We start from the raw sequence: 20013 nt of genomic DNA, 5'->3' as shown, positions 1-20013 counted from the left end.
GTTTTCCATTTTCTGGAGGTGTGCAGAATCTACAACTAAAAACCACCCCAAGGTTTGGAGCTTTTTAAACTCACGCAGTTTGAATTTGGAAATTGATTCTGAGCGTAAGTGAAAGTGAAAACTTTACAAACTCATCTACTCGAGTTTAAATTTAACTGAAGCTTCCATTTAATTTGAGCTGATGTCATTGCGATAACTCTCTGCAGTCAGTTCCGTCTTTATGATGGCTTCATTAGCTGCGCAACTGTGATAAAATAAGACCTTAAATCTGACCAATACACATCATAAGAACAGACAAGCACACTGGGAGTAGTGTCCATACCTTTAGTCGTGCTACATTAGTTTCGGTGTGAGTAAGAGGGATCCAGTCATGCATGACACCTATTAAAAGGCCCTGAGTGTGAGGCCATCTCTTTACGGTTCACTGAGAGGAATCTGTTCTATATCAATCATTAATCCCTACGTATGTATATACATAGACTTCAACGTTCTCTGTCTGAAACCCTTAGGCTCTGAAAGCGTATTGCTGCTGATAGAAAGGACATTTATTTTTGTCTGTGCTTCTTTTTCCAAGGTATATTTCCACAGTCAACTTGGTAAAGGGTTGGGCTGCTGACACTAATTGGTGGACAAAATAGCCTAGATGCTCTAAAAAGCAGAAGATTGAGGCTGTTTCGCAAGGATGAGTTTGCTAGCTTGAATTGCTTCAGAACTCATATTTATGTCGAGATGTTTTACACGCAGCCTCCTGATCTGGAGTCCACAGGATCAAGCAAGTAAGAGCCGTGTAAACCTCACTCCCCAGGCCTCAAGAGGCGCACTAGCGACTGACATTAGAGACTGCGCTCTTTAGCGGCCTACGCCATTAGACGCCGGTTCAAATCTCGCTCGGAGCGGGTCAAGTAGACCGGTTACATTTGGTGCCGTGACCCGGATGGGAGTGAGGTTTAGGGGGATGAGTGTAACAGAGGCAAGCTAGAAACAGCTGTGTAAACCTCACTCCCACGGCCTCAAGAGGCATGCTAGAGACTGTGGTCTTTAGCGTTCTTGTTAGTGAGCCCGCCTCCCATGCTGGAGATGCCGGTTCGAATCCCGCTCGGATTAGGTCGAGTAGGACCGGTTACATAAGGACACTATAAGGGATGGGAAGAGAAGGGAATAATTTTGGTTTTAAGATTACAAAGGTATATGAATGATGAAAAATAATGATGTGCATGGATAAATAATTAACCCCCCTTTACATGAATTAGCAATTCATTTAATTTTACCTGTGAAGCATATTTGTTACGTGACAGCAGTTTCTTATGGGTCAAGAACATTTTTCAAATAGCACAGGAGACAGCATTGTTTAACTTGATGTCACCCGCTCTGCATCAAGCCACTTCCATAATAGCTGTCAGTCACCCTTCAAATTCATGCACAGCACCATGTCCAATAAAATTATTAGGTAATTATTCCCTCTCGAAAAAATCTCTCAATGAGTGAAATTGGCTGTGTCTATATTATAATGAACCACACAACATTATAATATTATTTTTAAATTTATTTTAAAATTGTTATTATTAAATTATTATTGTCCCTGGTTCACTAAGGTACCCTTGTAAGAAAGTAGCAGTGGCCGGGACTGACTTTAAGTAACACCTAATCCTGTTTACATGAAATAAGCCTGCTACTGTGAAGGTTTGAGCTTGCGGACCTGTTGCTATGACAGCAACTTTGGGATGAACTTCGGAGAACCTAACAATCCTGGATCATGTCAAATTGTCAACAGTAAAATACAGATAACTGAGTAATCCACAGAAGAAGGACAGGCCTCAGGTCAGCAACTGTCATGGTGGTGCAATAGTTTGATGAAGATCTTGCTGATAAAATTAGTATCGAAGAAATCAGTGTTTATATTATCTAGTTAGCCTCTTCTGGTTGACGCTGTAACTACATCATTATCTGGAAGGAATAGTCACATCTGACTATTCACAGCTGAAAATGAATAGACACAGCTGCTCTCTCTCTCTTTCTTTCTTTGATATATGCAGAGACACATGATGGCTTATGAACTTGAAATGTCCCTGTCTTCCTTATCCTTTGTAGCTCTACGTGAAAATCTTACATTGTCATGTAGCTCTGCTTAAAAAATCTCGTATTGTTCCCCTCTCTCCTCTCAAAATGTTTCCTGTATACCTTTGTGCTGTCCTATCGAAATAAAAAAAAGGAAAAACACCATCAAAATATGAAAAAAAATAATAATAATTCACTGCAGACATAAATTACTTGTCTTTCTATTATGTTTGCTTATCCCCTAAATGCAAAGTCAGAACAAACACTTTTCCAAACTATCCTGAAAAACTTTTCCGCCAAAAAACTATCAATCAAGAAAAGAAATAAATAAGCAGCTCCCTTTCAACCCTTTAGTGTGTGTGAAATAGTGCCGGGTGCGGTGGACTGTGAAGCAGATTTTTAAACCTTTGATCTAATTCAGACTGACATCAAAGATGAACGGTGAGTGGACGTTGACATGCCCTAATAATCACTGTAGATGTGAGCTTCTTAGACATTACTCTCAAATACAGTCTAACGAGTGCAATTCAAAGCTACTGTTTTAAATGCAACTGTCTTCATGGTAAATGTGGTTAGTGCTACTGAATTCAGCACCACGGACAGTTACTCTACAATTCTGGGGTTTATTCGAACGTGTTGAAACTCACTCGATAAATATCATTATATATCTTTCATCTTACGTAAGATGGCACAGACAGTAAAACTCCTCAGTTGTGGATCTTTTTTGCCTTTCACATAATATGCATCCTTTTCTATTGAAATTGTAGGCTCAGACACTCCTCTGACGTGGGTGTAAAAGCTCTGCGGCGCTGTTTTGTTTCTCCTCATGAGTGAACTCTTGCTTAGCCCTCATCTGAACATTTCATTGCTTTTGTTCTTGCATTCACAGCAGTATACTTCTCATTTCAAAACATCCGTTTGCCCAAAGCTCAGCGGAGTGAGACGGCCTAAGAGCTTTCAGTCTTCCTCATGCTTTGTCCAGTTCAAAGCAAATGAAAGGTTTTCTTGCAGCTCTGACAATGCTGTGGAAAATGAGAAGGAAATTGTTGCCTAAACTAAAACTAACCAGCAGAAGTCATTTCTCTCCACTTTAGAAAGTAGACTAAAGCTTTTCAGCCTCGAAACATAGAAAAAAACATAAAAGGATGAAAAAAGTGGCCCATATGACGTGTGCAATATATTCCAAGTCTTCTAAAACCATATGACTGGTTCTAAATTGTTTAGAGTTTATATCATTCGAAAATGTAAACTATTTCACTTTATATAAAGATGGACATATATAAGTATAACTTTATCCACATACATACAGTGCACACATGTAAAACGATATATAGGCTACTATATAGCAAATCTCAACTGCCCGATTGCCTGTAGTGTCGCAAATGTAATGTAAACCATTATCGCCAAGCTTTAATCTGCTAAATACGACTTTAAGGCACAAAGATATTAAGATATAAATATTAACATCATGAATTTCTGTAAAGCTCTTGAAACAATGTGTATTGTGAAATTCATTATTATTATTCTTCAGGCAACCTGGAAAAGGTCTGTTTTACATTTTTGCTGTAGTCAAATTGAGCTGAAAATAACCATAAAGTGTGTGGGGCTGAAACATGGTGCTTTTAAAAGACTGAAGGAGATTTGGGCTTCCACTGAGGCAAGGTGGATAAGGGCAAACTCAGTATTTTACAGAAATTATGATACATCGCACATGGCAATCATCATGATCTCTTTTGCTCTAATAAGCAATTGTTGGGCAACTGTTTGTTGGTAGATTTGTATCTCTCTTAGGCACTACAAGTCCTAAAGATTTACTGTCTGCTGGTGGGTATTGGCTTTTTGTGGAAGGATAAGCAAATGAAATACAATCAATAATGATGAAATCTTTGCAGTTGTTTTTATATAAAACATTTGTTTATCAATATTAAATATTATTACTTGTGTATTCGTGCTTTGTGTGTTTGTCTAGTGGACTTTTTTTACATTTATATACTTTTATATTTCTATATTTCATATACCATTTCTCAGGCTTTGGAAGTGCATTTTAAATGTGAGGATATGAATTCAACAACACAATCTCATGGCAATTTGTAACTACATTAAATTACTTTACATTTGGCAAATTGGTGGTCAATTAGTATGAATTTGTACGATCCCATTCATCAATTTTGGAACGATCTGCTTAGGCCCCACTGACGGTCAGGTTTAGGGGTGGGGTTTCGTACATTTTTTAATTAATCACAAAGAACAAAATCGTCACCTCATAAAAAATAGTTATGTTTTCTAATGAGATCGGTTTGGAATTCAGCAACTTGTTACGTCAAATTAAGAAGGGTTTTGTTAATATGTCAAGAAGAACCTACATATTTGCTCATTAGCACTTGCTCCTTTCCCACAGCTCTTGGCCCCGCCATTGCTTTCCACAATATTTTTTTTAACTATAAAGCACTTTTTAGTAACCTTGGTTAAAATTAACAAACCTTATCACATTGTATAATGCTTAAGATTATTAGACTCGTAGCCATAGGCGTAATTTGCGGGTGGGACGGGTGAGACATGTCCCCACCACTTTTTGCCAGGGTCAATATTGTCCCCACCACTTTTTAAAACATCTCGCGGCACGAATGTACCATTTCTACAAATAAATAAAACATCTCCAGTTAACTGGCAGAGCATTTATTTCCTTCGTTTTTTAAATAAGAGACGATCTAGAGCTGAAATGTGTTTTTTAAATCAAGTGATCAAAGTGCACGATGCCGCTGCAATCAGTGGTGCGGATACAGTGTTTTCTCGTGTGGCTCGCGCACACGCCGCACTGTCTTCACTCGGACGCGCGCTTTAATCCGTTGCGGAAACTCTCTATTCATTCTGGTGAAATCACAAAACATAATGCACACAAACGTGTCCCAGCTTGATATACAACCACTGATGAACATAATCGGTTTTGATGAGGAAAAAAAAACTATACGAGAAAAAAAAAACTATACGGATGCGGATTAGAACCCAGAACCTCTGACACGGTTGGCGAAAGTTTTACGCCGCCTTCACACTGGCACACTGGCTACGAAACGAGCGGAAGTCATTCATCTCCTATGAAGATTCGCAGACCGCATGCGAATGGGTCCGAACCGGGTCCGAACGAGTGCGGTGCGGAAAAAAATTTTCCTCCACGCAGCAGCCTGTCTCTATAACCCTCATCAGAGAGATCATACAGAATTGTACATTCTGACACTGACAAAATCAACTGTTCTAATCTCTCCGCCATTTTTGTTCTACTCGCTTCCGAAGCTTCCGACGCTTTTCAACGGTGTACTACGACGTCCGCTGGGGGCGTATTGTGTATTACGGAGCAGTGTGAAGGCGGCGTTACCACTGGACCATTCCACTGGACCATTACCACTTACCATTAAGACCATTAAACCCCATGTAGCCTTCTATTTAAATCGATTGCTGGACATTGTAATGTTATTGTATATATATCTGATTTAGCATTGTATTAGCAACCCCCACCCCACCTGTCCCACCCACTTTTTAAAACAAAGTTACGCCACTGCTCGTAGCGCTGCTCATATGCATCACTACAAGCTGCTTGCCTGAAGAAACTAGAAACACGGTTGCATGTTGTGTGATGTCACAGTAATGTCATCTATATATTGTTACTTGACCAGGGCCAGAATTATATTCTATAGGTGTGTCCCAATTCACGTTCTTGTGCACTAGTTATGACGTTTTGTAGAATAAATAGTGTGAGCAGTGTGTTCACACTGAAAAGTCCAAATAGAAAAAGAATACTTTAAATATGATTTAATTAACTGAAAAAACTAAGTGTGGAATGTTGGACATTTCATGCACTCAATTGTCGCAGCTTTAATTATGTACCGGAGGGGGAGGGGCTATCAGACTCCAGTATTGAATGCAAAAATAATCATATAAAATTCATACACTACACGATTGAGTACTTAGTGTATAAATGCACAGTGTATAGTGCTTAGATGATAATGAGCATACTGGGGTTGAATTCCTTGGTACAATGTTATTTCTTTCAATAAAACTTCTGGCGATCAGCCCTACAGCACAACATGGACCTGTAAACACAAGGATGACATATTCTGAATCTTAAGCAGAAGTCTCAATCACATACACCTTGAAAAGAACAAAGCATCAGACAGCAGATGAAATTCTTACCAAGGCTGCTGTCATTTAAAGGCTGTCTGTTTTTTCGGTTCACTCTCAGGGATGGTTTCCACCACAAAGTCCTTGGCAAAAGTAAAAGGTCAGCTATCTTCCAGTGGATCCAATGCACATCTCACAAGCTGTCACAGACTCCAGCTTGTTTTCCGATCGTAGCAGAACTGCCAACAGACGAACACCGCTCCATCGTAAACAATCGGTGGAACAAATGAAAACAGTGAGGAAAAGATTTCGTAGAGATCAATATGCTCCTCGAAACACTGACACGTTTGATTTTGGCTTCAGGGTTTCCTTCAATCTAACAGGCTCTAACAGTTCCTGAGGTGTCTGTCTGCAGGTTGGAAGTTGCTATACGGCGTTTGTGTCCAAAAGTTCGCTGAAGACTTAAAAACTGAATTGGAATCACAACACAAATATATTTGCATATTTAATATTAATAGATAACATATAGGCTCATTATAAAAAAAACATGCCTCTACCTACATTTTAGCACCTATACATAACAATTCAGAGTAGTTTCCAGCTGAAATGAGCACTAGTGGCAGTAAAATTACAATTTTTATTCCTTTCTTGCACAAATTGTGATTACAGGAGAAGAATTTCGATTAATTAATACTTAGGGCCCTATCATACGGTGCCAGGTGCGACGTAAGTGTTTTTTGCTAGTTTCAGCCTGACGCAGTTATCATTTTCACGTCCTACGCCACGTTGTTTAAATAGCAAATGCAGCCTATTTGTGGGCAAATTTGAGGCAACTGAAAAATACTGCGCCATTGACCAAAAAAACCTGGTCTGAAGTCAATATTTGTTTTTTTTTACAACACTCTGCTTATTCCACACACAGGGAAGCGCAGCACCACACAAACTAGCCAAATATTAAAAATAAAAGGATTACAATGTAAAAGATTATTATTGTGTACATAAAGATATGGTGGAATCCGGCTTGTCCCGTAGATGGTCTGCTTGCGCGCTTTAACCTCGCGCACGAGCAGATCCGTTTCCTCTCTGGAGAAGCGTTCAATCTTTCCGCTTGCAAATTCCGCCTTGTAAATAGCGAATCCGCCATTGCGCGAGCGCAACCGGCTTTTAAAGGGAATGGGAGATGAGACTCTGATTGGTATATTGCACGTTACGCTCAAAACACACCCAGTACTCATTAAGAGAATAGGGACAACCCTTTTAGACCATGCACCGACCATTTTTCCCATCGTTAAACTAGCAAAAGTGGATTCGGACACGCACTAAGTGCGTATTGCGCCGTGCGCTTTAGACCATGCTTAGATCGTTAAAATAGGGCCCTTATTTTTGCGCGGTTCCTTGCACAAAATTATGCTATGACTATTTATCATAGTCACATGATTTGCAAAGTAATACGATTTGTAAAAACTATTTCTTACGGCAAATGTATAAAGGAGAATGGAAAATATATTAAAACGAGTAAAATCTGTGTATGAAAATGATTAGCTAATATGCATGACACAATAAAAAAACAATAATATGCATATTGATTTTTCTTATGAATAACTCTTACACATAAAACAAATCTTATACAATATATGTTCTTATTTGTTAAACTGAACTGAACCAATACAAGCTAAGTTTCTTTTGTTTTGTTTTGTTTTCTGGACATCAATAGTTTTATAACCGTACAACACCAAAGCCAAAGGGTGCATGGCATTGAGCTTTGGCTTGCTTCACATGTTTGTAGCATTAATCATGCCCTTCAAAATAATGTGCAGTTATTTAAAAGCCCCTTCTTCAAACGCCTACATGCAAGGGCCTTCTGAAAAATATTTTAAAAGTCCGAAATATTATTGAACTAAGCCCAATGCTACTTCTGAGTTTTCTTTCATCTCCATGTTTGTCACTTTGTAGTCATTTAATGAAAAAGTTACAATACACTTTTTAGTGAATAAATAAAGTGCATCTGTGAATGTATCTCCAAACCAGTTTAATTCTTGCAATTAGTAACAAACAGGACCTCTCTGTGATTACAACTGCTAGAGGAACAGAATGTATATGAATTGATTGCTGTGTGCATGAGAGGACACAAGAGCAATAATCTGCATTTTTGGGGCCACTGTGAAAGTCGTGACAGTAATTGTTTTTGCTTCATTCCTTTAAAGTTTCAGCTGGCTATTTGCATTTTAATTCCTGTGATCTCACATCTGATGTGCTGCTGGTATTTTAATTAAAGGGCAGTTTGAATTTAGACAAGAAATCTTGACAACATTGTTCCTTCACTCTTAGTTTGTCTCCCACAGGATTGTTACTTTCTTCTAATATCATGGCAGTTATTGCAACATAAACAAATGTCATAGCTATTTATCAGCCAAAGTAGGATAACATTTTTGTACTTATAGTTGACTGGAAAAGACTGAAGAAGAATTGACTGCTAGGGTTATAGGTTTAAGAAACCAGGGTTAGGGAAATGTCCATATCATATGCAATGTACAGTACACAATTTTTGTTTGTTAAATTATTGAAGGTTTTACTTCAATGTAATTTACTTCAACTGTAGTGTTTTGTCAACTTGTCCTTATTTTGTAGAAAACAGTGCGAAAGTACCTTCAAAAGCATATGGTGGGCATCTGGGGCAGTGTTAATCTCGTCAAACGAAATGACTGAAGCAAATGTTCATTAACAAAAGTGATGTCAGTAATAATGTAGACTGAACGAAAAATGTGCATCACAATAATTAAACAACTTTAAAATCTACTGAGTTATATATGACAAAATATTTATAGGATATTTTTGTAAAAAACAAACAAAAATGTATGACTAAAACATCAAAACTGCTGTAACAGACATTCACTTTAGCATGCTTTTAAAAAGAGCACTTATTGTAGAAATAATTTACTTTACTGAATGTAATGTTTTCAGACATTTAATTGCATATTATTTACAATTAAATAAATGTATACACACTACCAGGGTTTGAAATTAACTTTTTCACTCACTGGCCAATTTGGCTACTAAATTTTACGTTACCTTAAGTTACCGGCCATTCGGAACTTCTACTAGCCAAAAAAATTATAATAATAAAAAACATGATTTTTAATCTTCTCTATTGCTTCAATGCAAATGAACAAGCACGGCGTTATTTGTTGAGTTGTGGCGTGTTTTCAAGTAAGCCAGATATGCGCAGATTCTGCGCAATACGCTGTATTTAATGTATCATGCTGACTGTGTTGTGAGTTGAGTATTTGCGCTAAATCACAGTGTATTGTCACACATTAGTTGTGGTAAACACATGAGGCACGTTTGAGCTTCAACAAGAACCAATAAGGTTTTTTCTCACGCGTCAAGCAGTTATGGTTGAAAGTCTTGCTGCGTTCACGCCATAACTACTGTCACTTGAAAGAGATGGAAACCTGTGACGTTATACTCAGAGCGGTTCGTGACTCAAATTTATGCAACAATGGCAAGACTATCAATGCCAAAATGAATCTGCAGCAGTCAGTTGGTACAGGTCAGAGCTCTTTAAGTTATGTTCATTATTTTGTGTGCTTTGAGACATGAGTTTAACACCATCTCTCATGACACTTTGCAGACTCTTCTCTGGCTGTGTGGGTTCATGTGTTTTGAAGAAGGCGTGGCATTGTAGACGCTCTGAAGGGAGGCTGGGATCTTATGCTTTCAAAGCTAGCTCGCTATTGCTAGCCTCTCCGAAAATTGTCTCCCCTTCCTTTAATTTGACATTGTCACAAAGTGCATTTATTAAAAGTGTGCTTAAGGAAAGTGTACTCTCTTTAGGTGACCTTTTATTTCAATAACATTACATTATCTGCAAGTAGTTTTTTTTTTTTTAATATATAGTTTTACGATTTAAAGTACACCACAAGTGCACATACAATACAGAACAACTCTTTTCACAATGATAAACCAGATAATGTGAATTAAAAGAAGTTTTAGAATATAATTTGCGTAGTGTAACAAATTCACAAACCAACAAATCCTAATTACAGCCTAGAGGAGCAGACCAAGTATCTAAAAAGCTTCACAATGTTGGCTGAAATTCCACGCTAATTAATAGGTCTAGACATGATATATATAAAACCTGCCATGGTTAACAAATATTTACCTTTGGGGAGAATGGGAGAGGGAGAGAGTATTCGTCATCTTTCACTTGTGGCTTCCTTCTCCTTTGTTCTTGTTTGGCGATTCAGTCAAGTGTGCAGCAAAGGCTCTCTCTGTGCAAACACTTTCCCTTGAATTCCTGTCTGCACTGTCATCTACCGTCTCCTCTCATTTGTGTGTTCCTCTAGAGGAAATACTCTTCAAGATGTTCGTCCCTATAGATGCGAAAATCAGACAATGTGAAAAACAACAAGGTGTCCTCTGAGAACAGAGCTCCGAAATCTATCCAGCAGGCAGCATCTATTAGATATGTTTTTTTCCCCCACCAGTTGTAAACACTGTTGAATATTCAAGCTTCGTAGGGAGGGAGTCATATTAAAAAATACATTTATAGTATTGTATTTATACTGTATTTTACAACACACTCTTAAAAATAAATGTTCTTTATTGGCATCTATGGTTCCATGGACTATGTAAGATTGTTGTATCAAAATATCCAAAAACCACTACTAGAACAATGTTAGATATTTTATTGTGTACTTTGACCGTGTCCATGTGTCGCCTATCAATGACATCATACCCGCGTTACCCGCGATTTTTGGTTTTATTTTGTAGAAACCATGGAAACACCAAAGACGCTTTAATATGTTATGTGTTTTACAGGTGAGCAATTGTTTGGATACATTCATCGACAGAAAACTAATCATGGTTATACACTCACCTAAAGGATTATTAGGAACACCTGTTCAATTTCTCATTAATTCAGTTATCTAATCAACCAATCACATGGCAGTTGCTTCAATGCATTTAGGGGTGTGGTCCTGGTCAAGGCAATCTCCTGAACTCCAAACTGAATGTCAAAATGGGAAAGAAAGGTGATTTAAGCAATTTTGAGCGTGGCATGGTTGTTGGTGCCAGACGGGCCGGTCTGAGTATTTCACAATCTGCTCAATTACTGGGATTTTCACGCACAACCAATTCTAGGGTTTACAAAGAATGGTGTGAAAAGGGAAAAACATCCAGTATGCAGCAGTCCTGTGGGCGAAAATGCCTTGTTGATGCTAGAGGTCAGAGGAGAATGGGCCGGCTGATTCAAGCTGATAGAAGAGCAACTTTGACTGAAATAACCACTCGTTACAACCGAGGTATGCAGCAAAGCATTTGTGAAGCCACAACATGCACAACCTTGAGGCGGATGGGCTACAACAGCAGAAGACCCCACCGGGTACCACTCATCTCCACTACAAATAGGAAAAAGAGGCTACAATTTGCACGAGCTCACCAAAATTGGACAGTTGAAGACTGGAAAAATGTTGCCTGGTCTGATGAGTCTCGATTTCTGTTGAGACATTCAGATGGTAGAGTCAGAATTTGGTGTAAACAGAATGAGAACATGGATCCATCATGCCTTGTTACCACTGTGCAGGCTGGTGGTGGTGGTGTAATGGTGTGGGGGATGTTTTCTTGGCACACTTTAGGCCCCTTAGTGCCAATTGGGCATCGTTTAAATGCCACGGCCTACCTGAGCATTGTTTCTGACCATGTCCATCCCTTTATGACCACCATGTACCCATCCTCTGATGGCTACTTCCAGCAGGATAATGCACCATGTCACAAAGCTTGAATCATTTCAAATTGGTTTCTTGAACATGACAATGAGTTCACTGTACTAAAATGGCCCCCACAGTCACCAGATCTCAACCCAATAGAGCATCTTCGGGATGTGGTGGAACGGGAGCTTCGTGCCCTGGATGTGCATCCCACAAATCTCCATCAACTGCAAGATGCTATCCTATCAATATGGGCCAACATTTCTAAAGAATGCTTTCAGCACCTTGTTGAATCAATGCCACGTAGAATTAAGGCAGTTCTGAAGGCGAAAGGGGGTCAAACACAGTATTAGTATGGTGTTCCTAATAATCCTTTAGGTGAGTGTATAGCTCAACACAGTTAGTCTTTTTGTTTAAATCTCGTTTTCTTGATTTACTGTGAGTACCATATATACCATGCCTAATATTGATCTAGCTCACTGCAGTGTGCAACAAGTGTCTCATATAGTAGCCACCGAGCGAATGCACAGAGTAGCATTATAACAACTTTCAACACACTCAAATGTTTCTAATATGATGAAACAGGGCTGAGTTACCCCACATACGCATGACCGGAAGAAGCGGAAGCATTCTGCAGAGTAATAAAAGCTCCACTGCTCTCGAGCCGCATGTCGTGCCCTCCACAGACGCACTTTGGTAAATTAGGGAATGAACTTGCGCTCCCGGGGGCGGTTCAGAGAAAAGAGGAGGTGTGTTCCGGCGTAAACGTTCCCTGGTGCTATTTTGCAGTTCCAGAAAACAATTCCGCCACAGACCAGGAAAAACATAGTCTAAAGTCAGTGGCGCGTTACTCAGATGCTATTTTAAGTCATAATGTAGCGTGTGCACAACGCGCATACACTTTGCTTCTCTCATCTACACAGACGCAGCAGTTCCCATTTTTGCAAACCATACATAATTACAAGGAAAAATATTACCACACAAGGGAAATCATTGTGGTGTCCATGAAGATGTGAAAAAAATAGGCATAAATCTAGCTTTCACATTTACCCAAATTATTATATGCCTATTTAACTGAAGATAATTTGGGTGGGTTTCTCCCATCCCCATACAATGTCACTTCTCTGTCTTTTACGGCCATGACGAGAGCATCAGTCTCCTCAGCTGTGAACCGCTCCTGGCGTGCGCCTGGCAAATCTGCCATTATAATAGCAATCCGCCATGGAACAAGCGTGCCTGCTCTTAAAGGGAGATGTTAGATTTACGTCGGGCGCAAGAGTCATTTATCCCGCCGGTATAATAGCAACAGCGCCCACAGAGATTCACCCACAAAGTTACTTGCATTTCGCGTTTCAGATCGTTAAAATAGGGCCCATAGTGTGCCTTTAATATCCATGGGGCCTTTCCATTGCATGTAAGTTCTTTATAGTGGAAAAAGGTTATTTAGATCATTAAAATGTTCTTCATACTAAAAAACTACTGTTCATTGAAAAGTTATTTTGGAAATCTTAAATGGTCATTCTATGGAATAACTTTTGGAAAATATTTTTAAGAGTGCAATGTTAAACATCTGTAGTACTTTAAATTCCAAGCCATACAATAGTCAAGTCACATTTATTTATATAGCGCTTTTTACAGTACAGATTGTTTCAAATCAGCTTTACAGAAATAACAGGAAAATAATGCAACAGAGTTTGTTTCAGAAGAAAATAGCGTCACAGCCCAGCTTAAGTAAGTTCAGTGATGTTTCATCTTTGTTGTAAAAAAGTAATTAATTTAGTTAATTTATATATATATGTATATATATAGCCGCTCTGGAGAAAACCGTGATGTCATCATCCAGCTCAGTTCAGTTCTCATATAATGGTGTCAATGCAGGCAGATCAATATTATTGTTGAATATTAAAGGTGCTCTAAGTGATGTTGGGTGACGTCACTTCTTGTTGACATTTAAAGTATTGTCAAACAAAACGGAGGCTAGCTAGACCCTCCCTCCTCCTCATCCGCGCACTAACCCCCCAAACCACATCCCAAAGTTTTTTTGTCGGTTATTGGCTGGAGCAGTTTGTTATGTTTCGTGGTGCGGGTGAGCCCAGTTTGTTTTTGTTGCCGTTTGTGGAGCCTGGGGTGTCTACAGAGACCGCGTTTTTTTACAGTGTGTTCAGGGGAAAGGCAGCTAGCGGATGGTGAGGAGATGTTTGCTGTGACATCGCTTAGAGCACCTTTAAATTAAATGCCAAAAGCCAAAAGCCAATGGCAATAAAGGTGAAAAAGGATACAGTGGCAAGGAACCAAAACTCCATCAGGTGACAGAATGGAGAAAAAAACCTTTGGAGAATCCAGGCTCAGTCGGGGGCCAGTTCTCCTCTGGCCAATGAACAAACAGTGTATATGATTATGATTCAGCCAGCATTATAGATCAGAAGTCAGATTGGTTTGAAACAATCAGAATATTATCCAGTTCCATCTGGTTGAAGATCAGAGTCATCACGCCGGTATGGAGACAGGTTTGTTGAGGTTCAGTGCCGATGGCTGTCGTGTCGATGAGGCCTTCACAGGGGAGAGTCTAGTTGACACAACCTCTGCTGACACTTCAGGGATGCGTTGTGGTCGTGTCTAGTCCTCCATCTGATCTGGATATGGCCCGGATCCGGCTGACTACATCATGCGTTGTGGTTGTGTCTAGGCGCAGGTCCACCATCTGATCTGGATACGGCCTGGATCCAGCTGATTACAATAAACCTCGGAATAAACAGAAAGACTAACATTAGCATAGATGCAATTCTTCTTAAGTATGTAACGAGTACATCCGGTGTTGTAGGAAGTGTTCCCGGTTCCAGCTGACCTAATTTATTCAGCCTAATCATTTAACTGATTTGAATAATAGGAATGTATAATTTTCTATGTGTATGCCAGGTTAAAGAGATGTGTTTTGTAGTCTAGATTTAAACTGACAGAGTGTGTCTGCTTCCGGGACAATGTTAGGCAGACTGTTAAATAGGAAAAGGATCTACCGCCAGCAGTCGATTTTGATATTCTAGGTATTATCAACTGGCCAGAATTTTGAGATCGCAATAGAATTGAAGGACTATAATGCGTTAAGACCTCGCTCAAGTACTGCGGAGCTAAACCATTTAGTGCTTTGTAAGTAATCAGCAATATTTTTACATTTATACGATGTTTAATAGGGAGCCAATGCAGTGTTGACAGAACAGGGCTAATATGGTCATACTTCCTGGCTCTGGTAAGAACTCGAGCAGCTGCGTTTTGGACCAGCTGTAGTTTGTTTATTATGCGTGCAGGGCAACCACCCATAATAGCATTACAATAATCTAGCCTTGAGGTCATGAACGCATGAACTAACTGTTCCGCATTTTTCATTGAAAGCATATATCGAAAGTTAGATATATATTTTAAGATGGAAGAATGTGGTTTTACAGATGCTAGAAACGTGGCTTTCAAATGAAAGATTGGTATCAAAGAGCACACCCAGGTTCCTAACCGACGACGATAGCTTTGGAGTACTTGGAATATAGTGAACAACTCACATACAGTACTTTTATTGTGCCCAAAATTACTTTATATTGAGTAGCCAATACATTCTGCAACATTTCGCCTGTTGTGTTCTACAATTTTGGTTTGGAAAGACATGAGGGTGCAAATGATCACGGAATCTTCATTGAGTGAACTATCCCTTTAATAATTGCCTTTTCTGACAGATGTGTTATACTGTAAAACATCATGTATGAAATGAAATCCCACACACATTCTAAACACTTCATGTAAAAAGTCTTTTGAGTGTGGCACAATGACAACTGCAATTATGCAACACATTCGTGTGCTTTGATATAAACCCTGATTGAGACATCAGAGCTGCTGCTGTGCACTTTTGCAGACTGTAAAGTAGATTCTCCTTGTGAGTTTCAAAGTCATTTGCTTAAAGCATTATTCTGCCTGACAAAATCCCGCTGCACCTGTACTTTGTGGCAGATCCACCGGCGAGATGCTAAATAATAAAAAGGAGTACCGTAAAGAACTTTTTCCCAACAAATAATGTAAAAGTTCAAATAAACTGTGGCATGTTAGGTTAAATTGATTTCCTTCACATTCTTGTTTTTTTCAAACAGTGGGCTGCAATTGCTTGTCGAGAGTACTTGCATGTTAAAACAAAAAGTTGTTCACCAATACCATAAGAGGCATGTTTTTTATATGGAAAATGTTTGTTTCAGATTTACTCCCCTTGTTGGCACACAGAAAACACCAGAGTCATGAATAATGTGCATCTTATTTTCTACTTCAATAAAACTGTATCCATTGCATTTATGTAAATTTTGCAGCAGAGATATCACTTATTAAACGCTGACATGCAGGGTAATATTTCTGAGCATGAAAACAAAACAGAAGTCAAAGACAGGACTAGAGCTTTTTGTGATCAGCAACAAACAACCAAAAGTAAACATAATTTTTCATGGCAAGCGCACACACATAGATAATTCTGCATGTCTTTAGTCTCCATCTGTTCAGGGTAGAGATGCGTAAGTGGGCTGGACTTTGTCATTTACCATCTGACTGAATTCATTCATTATAAATGATAGGGCAAACTGAAATATGACACATTAATAGGGCAAATGTGTCTCTGTTCCTACTCATAGTAACATATGTCATCCCTATCCAAAACAAACAAACCAAAAAATTATCTAATGATGTCAGAGGTTCTCTTTTCTCTGCACAATAAAGTCACTGACCGTTCACCTGATTCTTAATCATAAAAGCATTTTTACAGCAAAGCTGATATCGCTTAGCAGCCATAGCACATGCAATATATGAGCAGAATATTTTTGCATTAACCCACAAGGACAAGTGTAGTTCAAGCATTCTTTGACCTCTAAGAGAAAAGCATAGCTTTAGAACGGTCATGGGTTTGATTCCCATGAACTGATCAAATGCGTGCCTTGAATGCATTAATACAATGTAGTTGCTTTGGATAAAACCATCTGCTAAATATGTAATTGTAGTTGGTTATGCCACTAATGTGCAGTACAAGAACATAGTCAAAAGAAGACCCTGGCTTTTTTTTTTTTACCACATGTAGTGGACTGTTCAGTTAAGACATAAAGATTATGGACTGAAATCCACCCTGATGAGAAAAAACAGCATGCAGCTTTGATACACTCCCTCTATTCGCTTGGAAGCCAATAAATAAATAATTAAATTGCCAAATGTCACTGACAGCCTCTATGCAGTAAAGATAAAATATACATTTAAATGTCATTGTCATTGTTGGACCATGTTGGCATGTTCAAAGAATATTAAATAATTATATTGGCTGAACAGGTTTTCTTAATGGGGATTCTCTGTGGTTGTGTTTCTTTAGGGAGAGTATGACAAAGAGCAGTGATTATTGAGAAAGAAAGAAATGTTTCAAATCATAGGTCCCTGCTGCTTGATTAAAAATATGTATATGCTGAAATATTAGGGCTAATTCAGGCCATCCATATTATTAATATTTGTACCCTTGTGTATCTTCAACCAAATGTCCCAGAAACAACAGTCATATCTGCTCTAAAGCCTCATTATGAACAAATATAAGTAAAATCACCTTCAGCTACCACCAGTGTGACTTTGTTGCCCTTCACATGATCAGACAAAGCCAGGATGACAATTTGGGCCATTAATAATTAAGCCCATGCTTTTAGATAAGTGGAAAATAAAATGCCCAAAGCCTGTGCAGCTGGCCTGTAGAATTTCTCAGATTTTTTCATTTTGCAGCCATAAATAATTTAGATGTGTCTGCAAACCAAGACTGAATATTTTATAGAGGACTTGTAAAATTCTGCCCCAAAACTTATTCAATTAGGTAACCCTAGATCTGTGGTTTCAGAATACTGATATTTGCAGATTTTGTTCAGGCACCAGACAAATAATTCTGCATAATCCTTTACAAACTTTCGGGGTTTTTTTTGTTTAGTTTTTTTCAGCCTTCAGCTCAAAATGGTTTGATTGATTGATTTATTTTTGTTTGTTTGTTTGTTTTTGTGTTCATTTGGTGAGAACTTCCACTGTAAACAACTAGATGACAATACTGGGACTTATTTCTGTGTGGTTATTTATCGGAAAGTGCATGTGTGTCAATTAGCTATTCCCTTCATTTGTTTAGCTCTTTAAAATCCACTGTTGTGCATTGTTCTTTGCTTGGTTTTCACTGTTTTTGATTCCTAGAGTTTAAAGGCACTGTCTTTTGTACAATTATGCAGACAAAATTATCAATAGCATTAAAATGCATGAAGCACTGCTTACACAGAGGTCACTTCTAAACCAAGCAGTTTTATATTGGTAAAAGCAGCAAATTCTGGCATTCAAAATTCCATAAACCCATGTGAAATCCACATGGGAAATTATTATATATATATTTTTTTTCTTTACGTGTCCCTCATGCAAAAAAAATCCTGATTGAGTGGATTCCTATTTAGATGACTGTATTTCACCCACAGAAATTCACTTTAAAGGTAAATGTGACTACACCTAATGTAGTATCCTTCATGTAAAATCTCACAGTGACTATCAGCGTATTCTGATCAAGGAGCTATGAGCCAAAAGGGGTCCATCTGAACAACGTCAAGCAACCAACCTCAGTTTTTAACAACCCGATCTCATGGCAATTCGTACGTATTTTATGAGGTGGCTAATTTATACGACCTCACTCGTACGAATTTGTAAGATTTTTGCTAAAACGTAAATATTTTACGAGTTGCCCAATTCATATGAATGACCTACCCCTGACCCCGCCCCTAAACTTAGCCATCACTGGGGTTTAGACAAATCGTACAAATTCGCACGAGTGAGTTTGTACGAATTCGTACGAATTAGCCACCTTTTACTCACTCGTACGAATTTGAACGAATTGGTTGTGAGATAGCGTTGGTTTTTAAGTGTTTCACACAACAGTGGTAACCAATTAAAATATGGCTCCATTAGTCTTTGAAAGAGATTTTAAAAAGATGTCAACTTTGTTGTCAGAATTTCCCAGCAGAACTTAGGAATCAATTGCCATCAGCCAACCTAAGACTTGTATGTTCCAAAGTTTATGATTGCATCTCTGGGAACTTTGTCATTGTTGCTTCCTATTTTCACAGGGGGTATGATTCATTCGGGACCAATTCAGAAACCCAGGTACTGCACCTCCATTAATCTCAGGTGGAATTTTCTCTGGTCAGTCCAGTTCCTTCAAGGACCTTCCAGATGTGTAGCAGATGGTCTTCCCTGTTCTCCAACTTGATGACTCGCCACACAGTAGAGTAAGAGGAACAGGCTGCCGTGTGGTGTCCTCTTCCACACTGGGTGCCTTCCTGCCCAAGTCCAACAGCTGGTCAAACCCTGGCCTGTCCCACTCGAAGTGGAGGGGTGCACTATAGCTGCTTCCCAAGGCACCTGGCTGAGATGGATACTGGCACTGCCAGTACACGTCTAGTGTACAATGTATACACATCAAGCAAAGTCTCAATCTGCCTCTAACTGGTGCCAAGCAAGAGAGGATAGAGGGTTGGGACAGATTCAAAACAATCCACAGTTCAAGAAAAGGGTGATGGTGGAAGTGCGTATAAAGGGCTATTGAGTGCCTTCTCTATTCAACTACACTCTCAGGGGAAAAAAGTTACAGAACCTGTCACTGGGGTAGTACCCCTTTTTTATACTGTGAACATTGTACTTACTAATATGTACATTTAACCCTCATACTTCCCGCGCACTTCAATTTCAATTAAAATTTTTTTTTGTTTTTGTTTTTGTTTTTTTTTGTCCAGAAAGCTTATTTTATTTCATTTTGATAATATTTTTTAATGCATTTTTTTGTTTGTTTTTTTGTTATTTACCTTTAAATTAGATTTGAAAAATAAATAATAAATAAATAGTAATGCAAGCACATTCCTCACATTCTTTCAACTTAAATTCAAAATAACTTACAATTGCATGCATAACCCTTTTAATTCAGCTCAAAATATCTTACATTAGGTGTCTTTGCCGACCTCTTGTGGAACAAAAATAATATAACATGATATTTCATGACTCTTGTCACTAGACGGCCTGATAGCTCTATTTGGAGCAATTGTTCCGCTGGGTCCTAAAGTCATTTTTCGTCAGT

General features: G+C 38.7%; 1 long non-coding RNA gene across 1 annotated transcript in view; it reads left to right on the top strand.

Annotated features, from left to right (window-relative positions):
* LOC307158597 overlaps positions 1 to 19372 on the top strand; it is a 30360-nt gene extending 10988 nt beyond the window's left edge. The window contains exon 3 of the long non-coding RNA XR_013821252.1: positions 19010 to 19372. This is a non-coding gene — a long non-coding RNA (uncharacterized lncRNA). The remainder of the gene's footprint in view (positions 1 to 19009) is intronic.
* The last annotated feature ends 641 nt before the right edge of the window (positions 19373 to 20013 follow it).

The sequence above is a fragment of the Squalius cephalus genome (assembly GCF_949319135.1).
Source record: "Squalius cephalus genome assembly, chromosome: 5".
Classification (NCBI taxonomy): domain Eukaryota; kingdom Metazoa; phylum Chordata; class Actinopteri; order Cypriniformes; family Leuciscidae; genus Squalius; species Squalius cephalus.
Note: the sequence above shows the minus strand (reverse complement) of the source record. Positions and strands in the feature narration are given on the sequence as shown.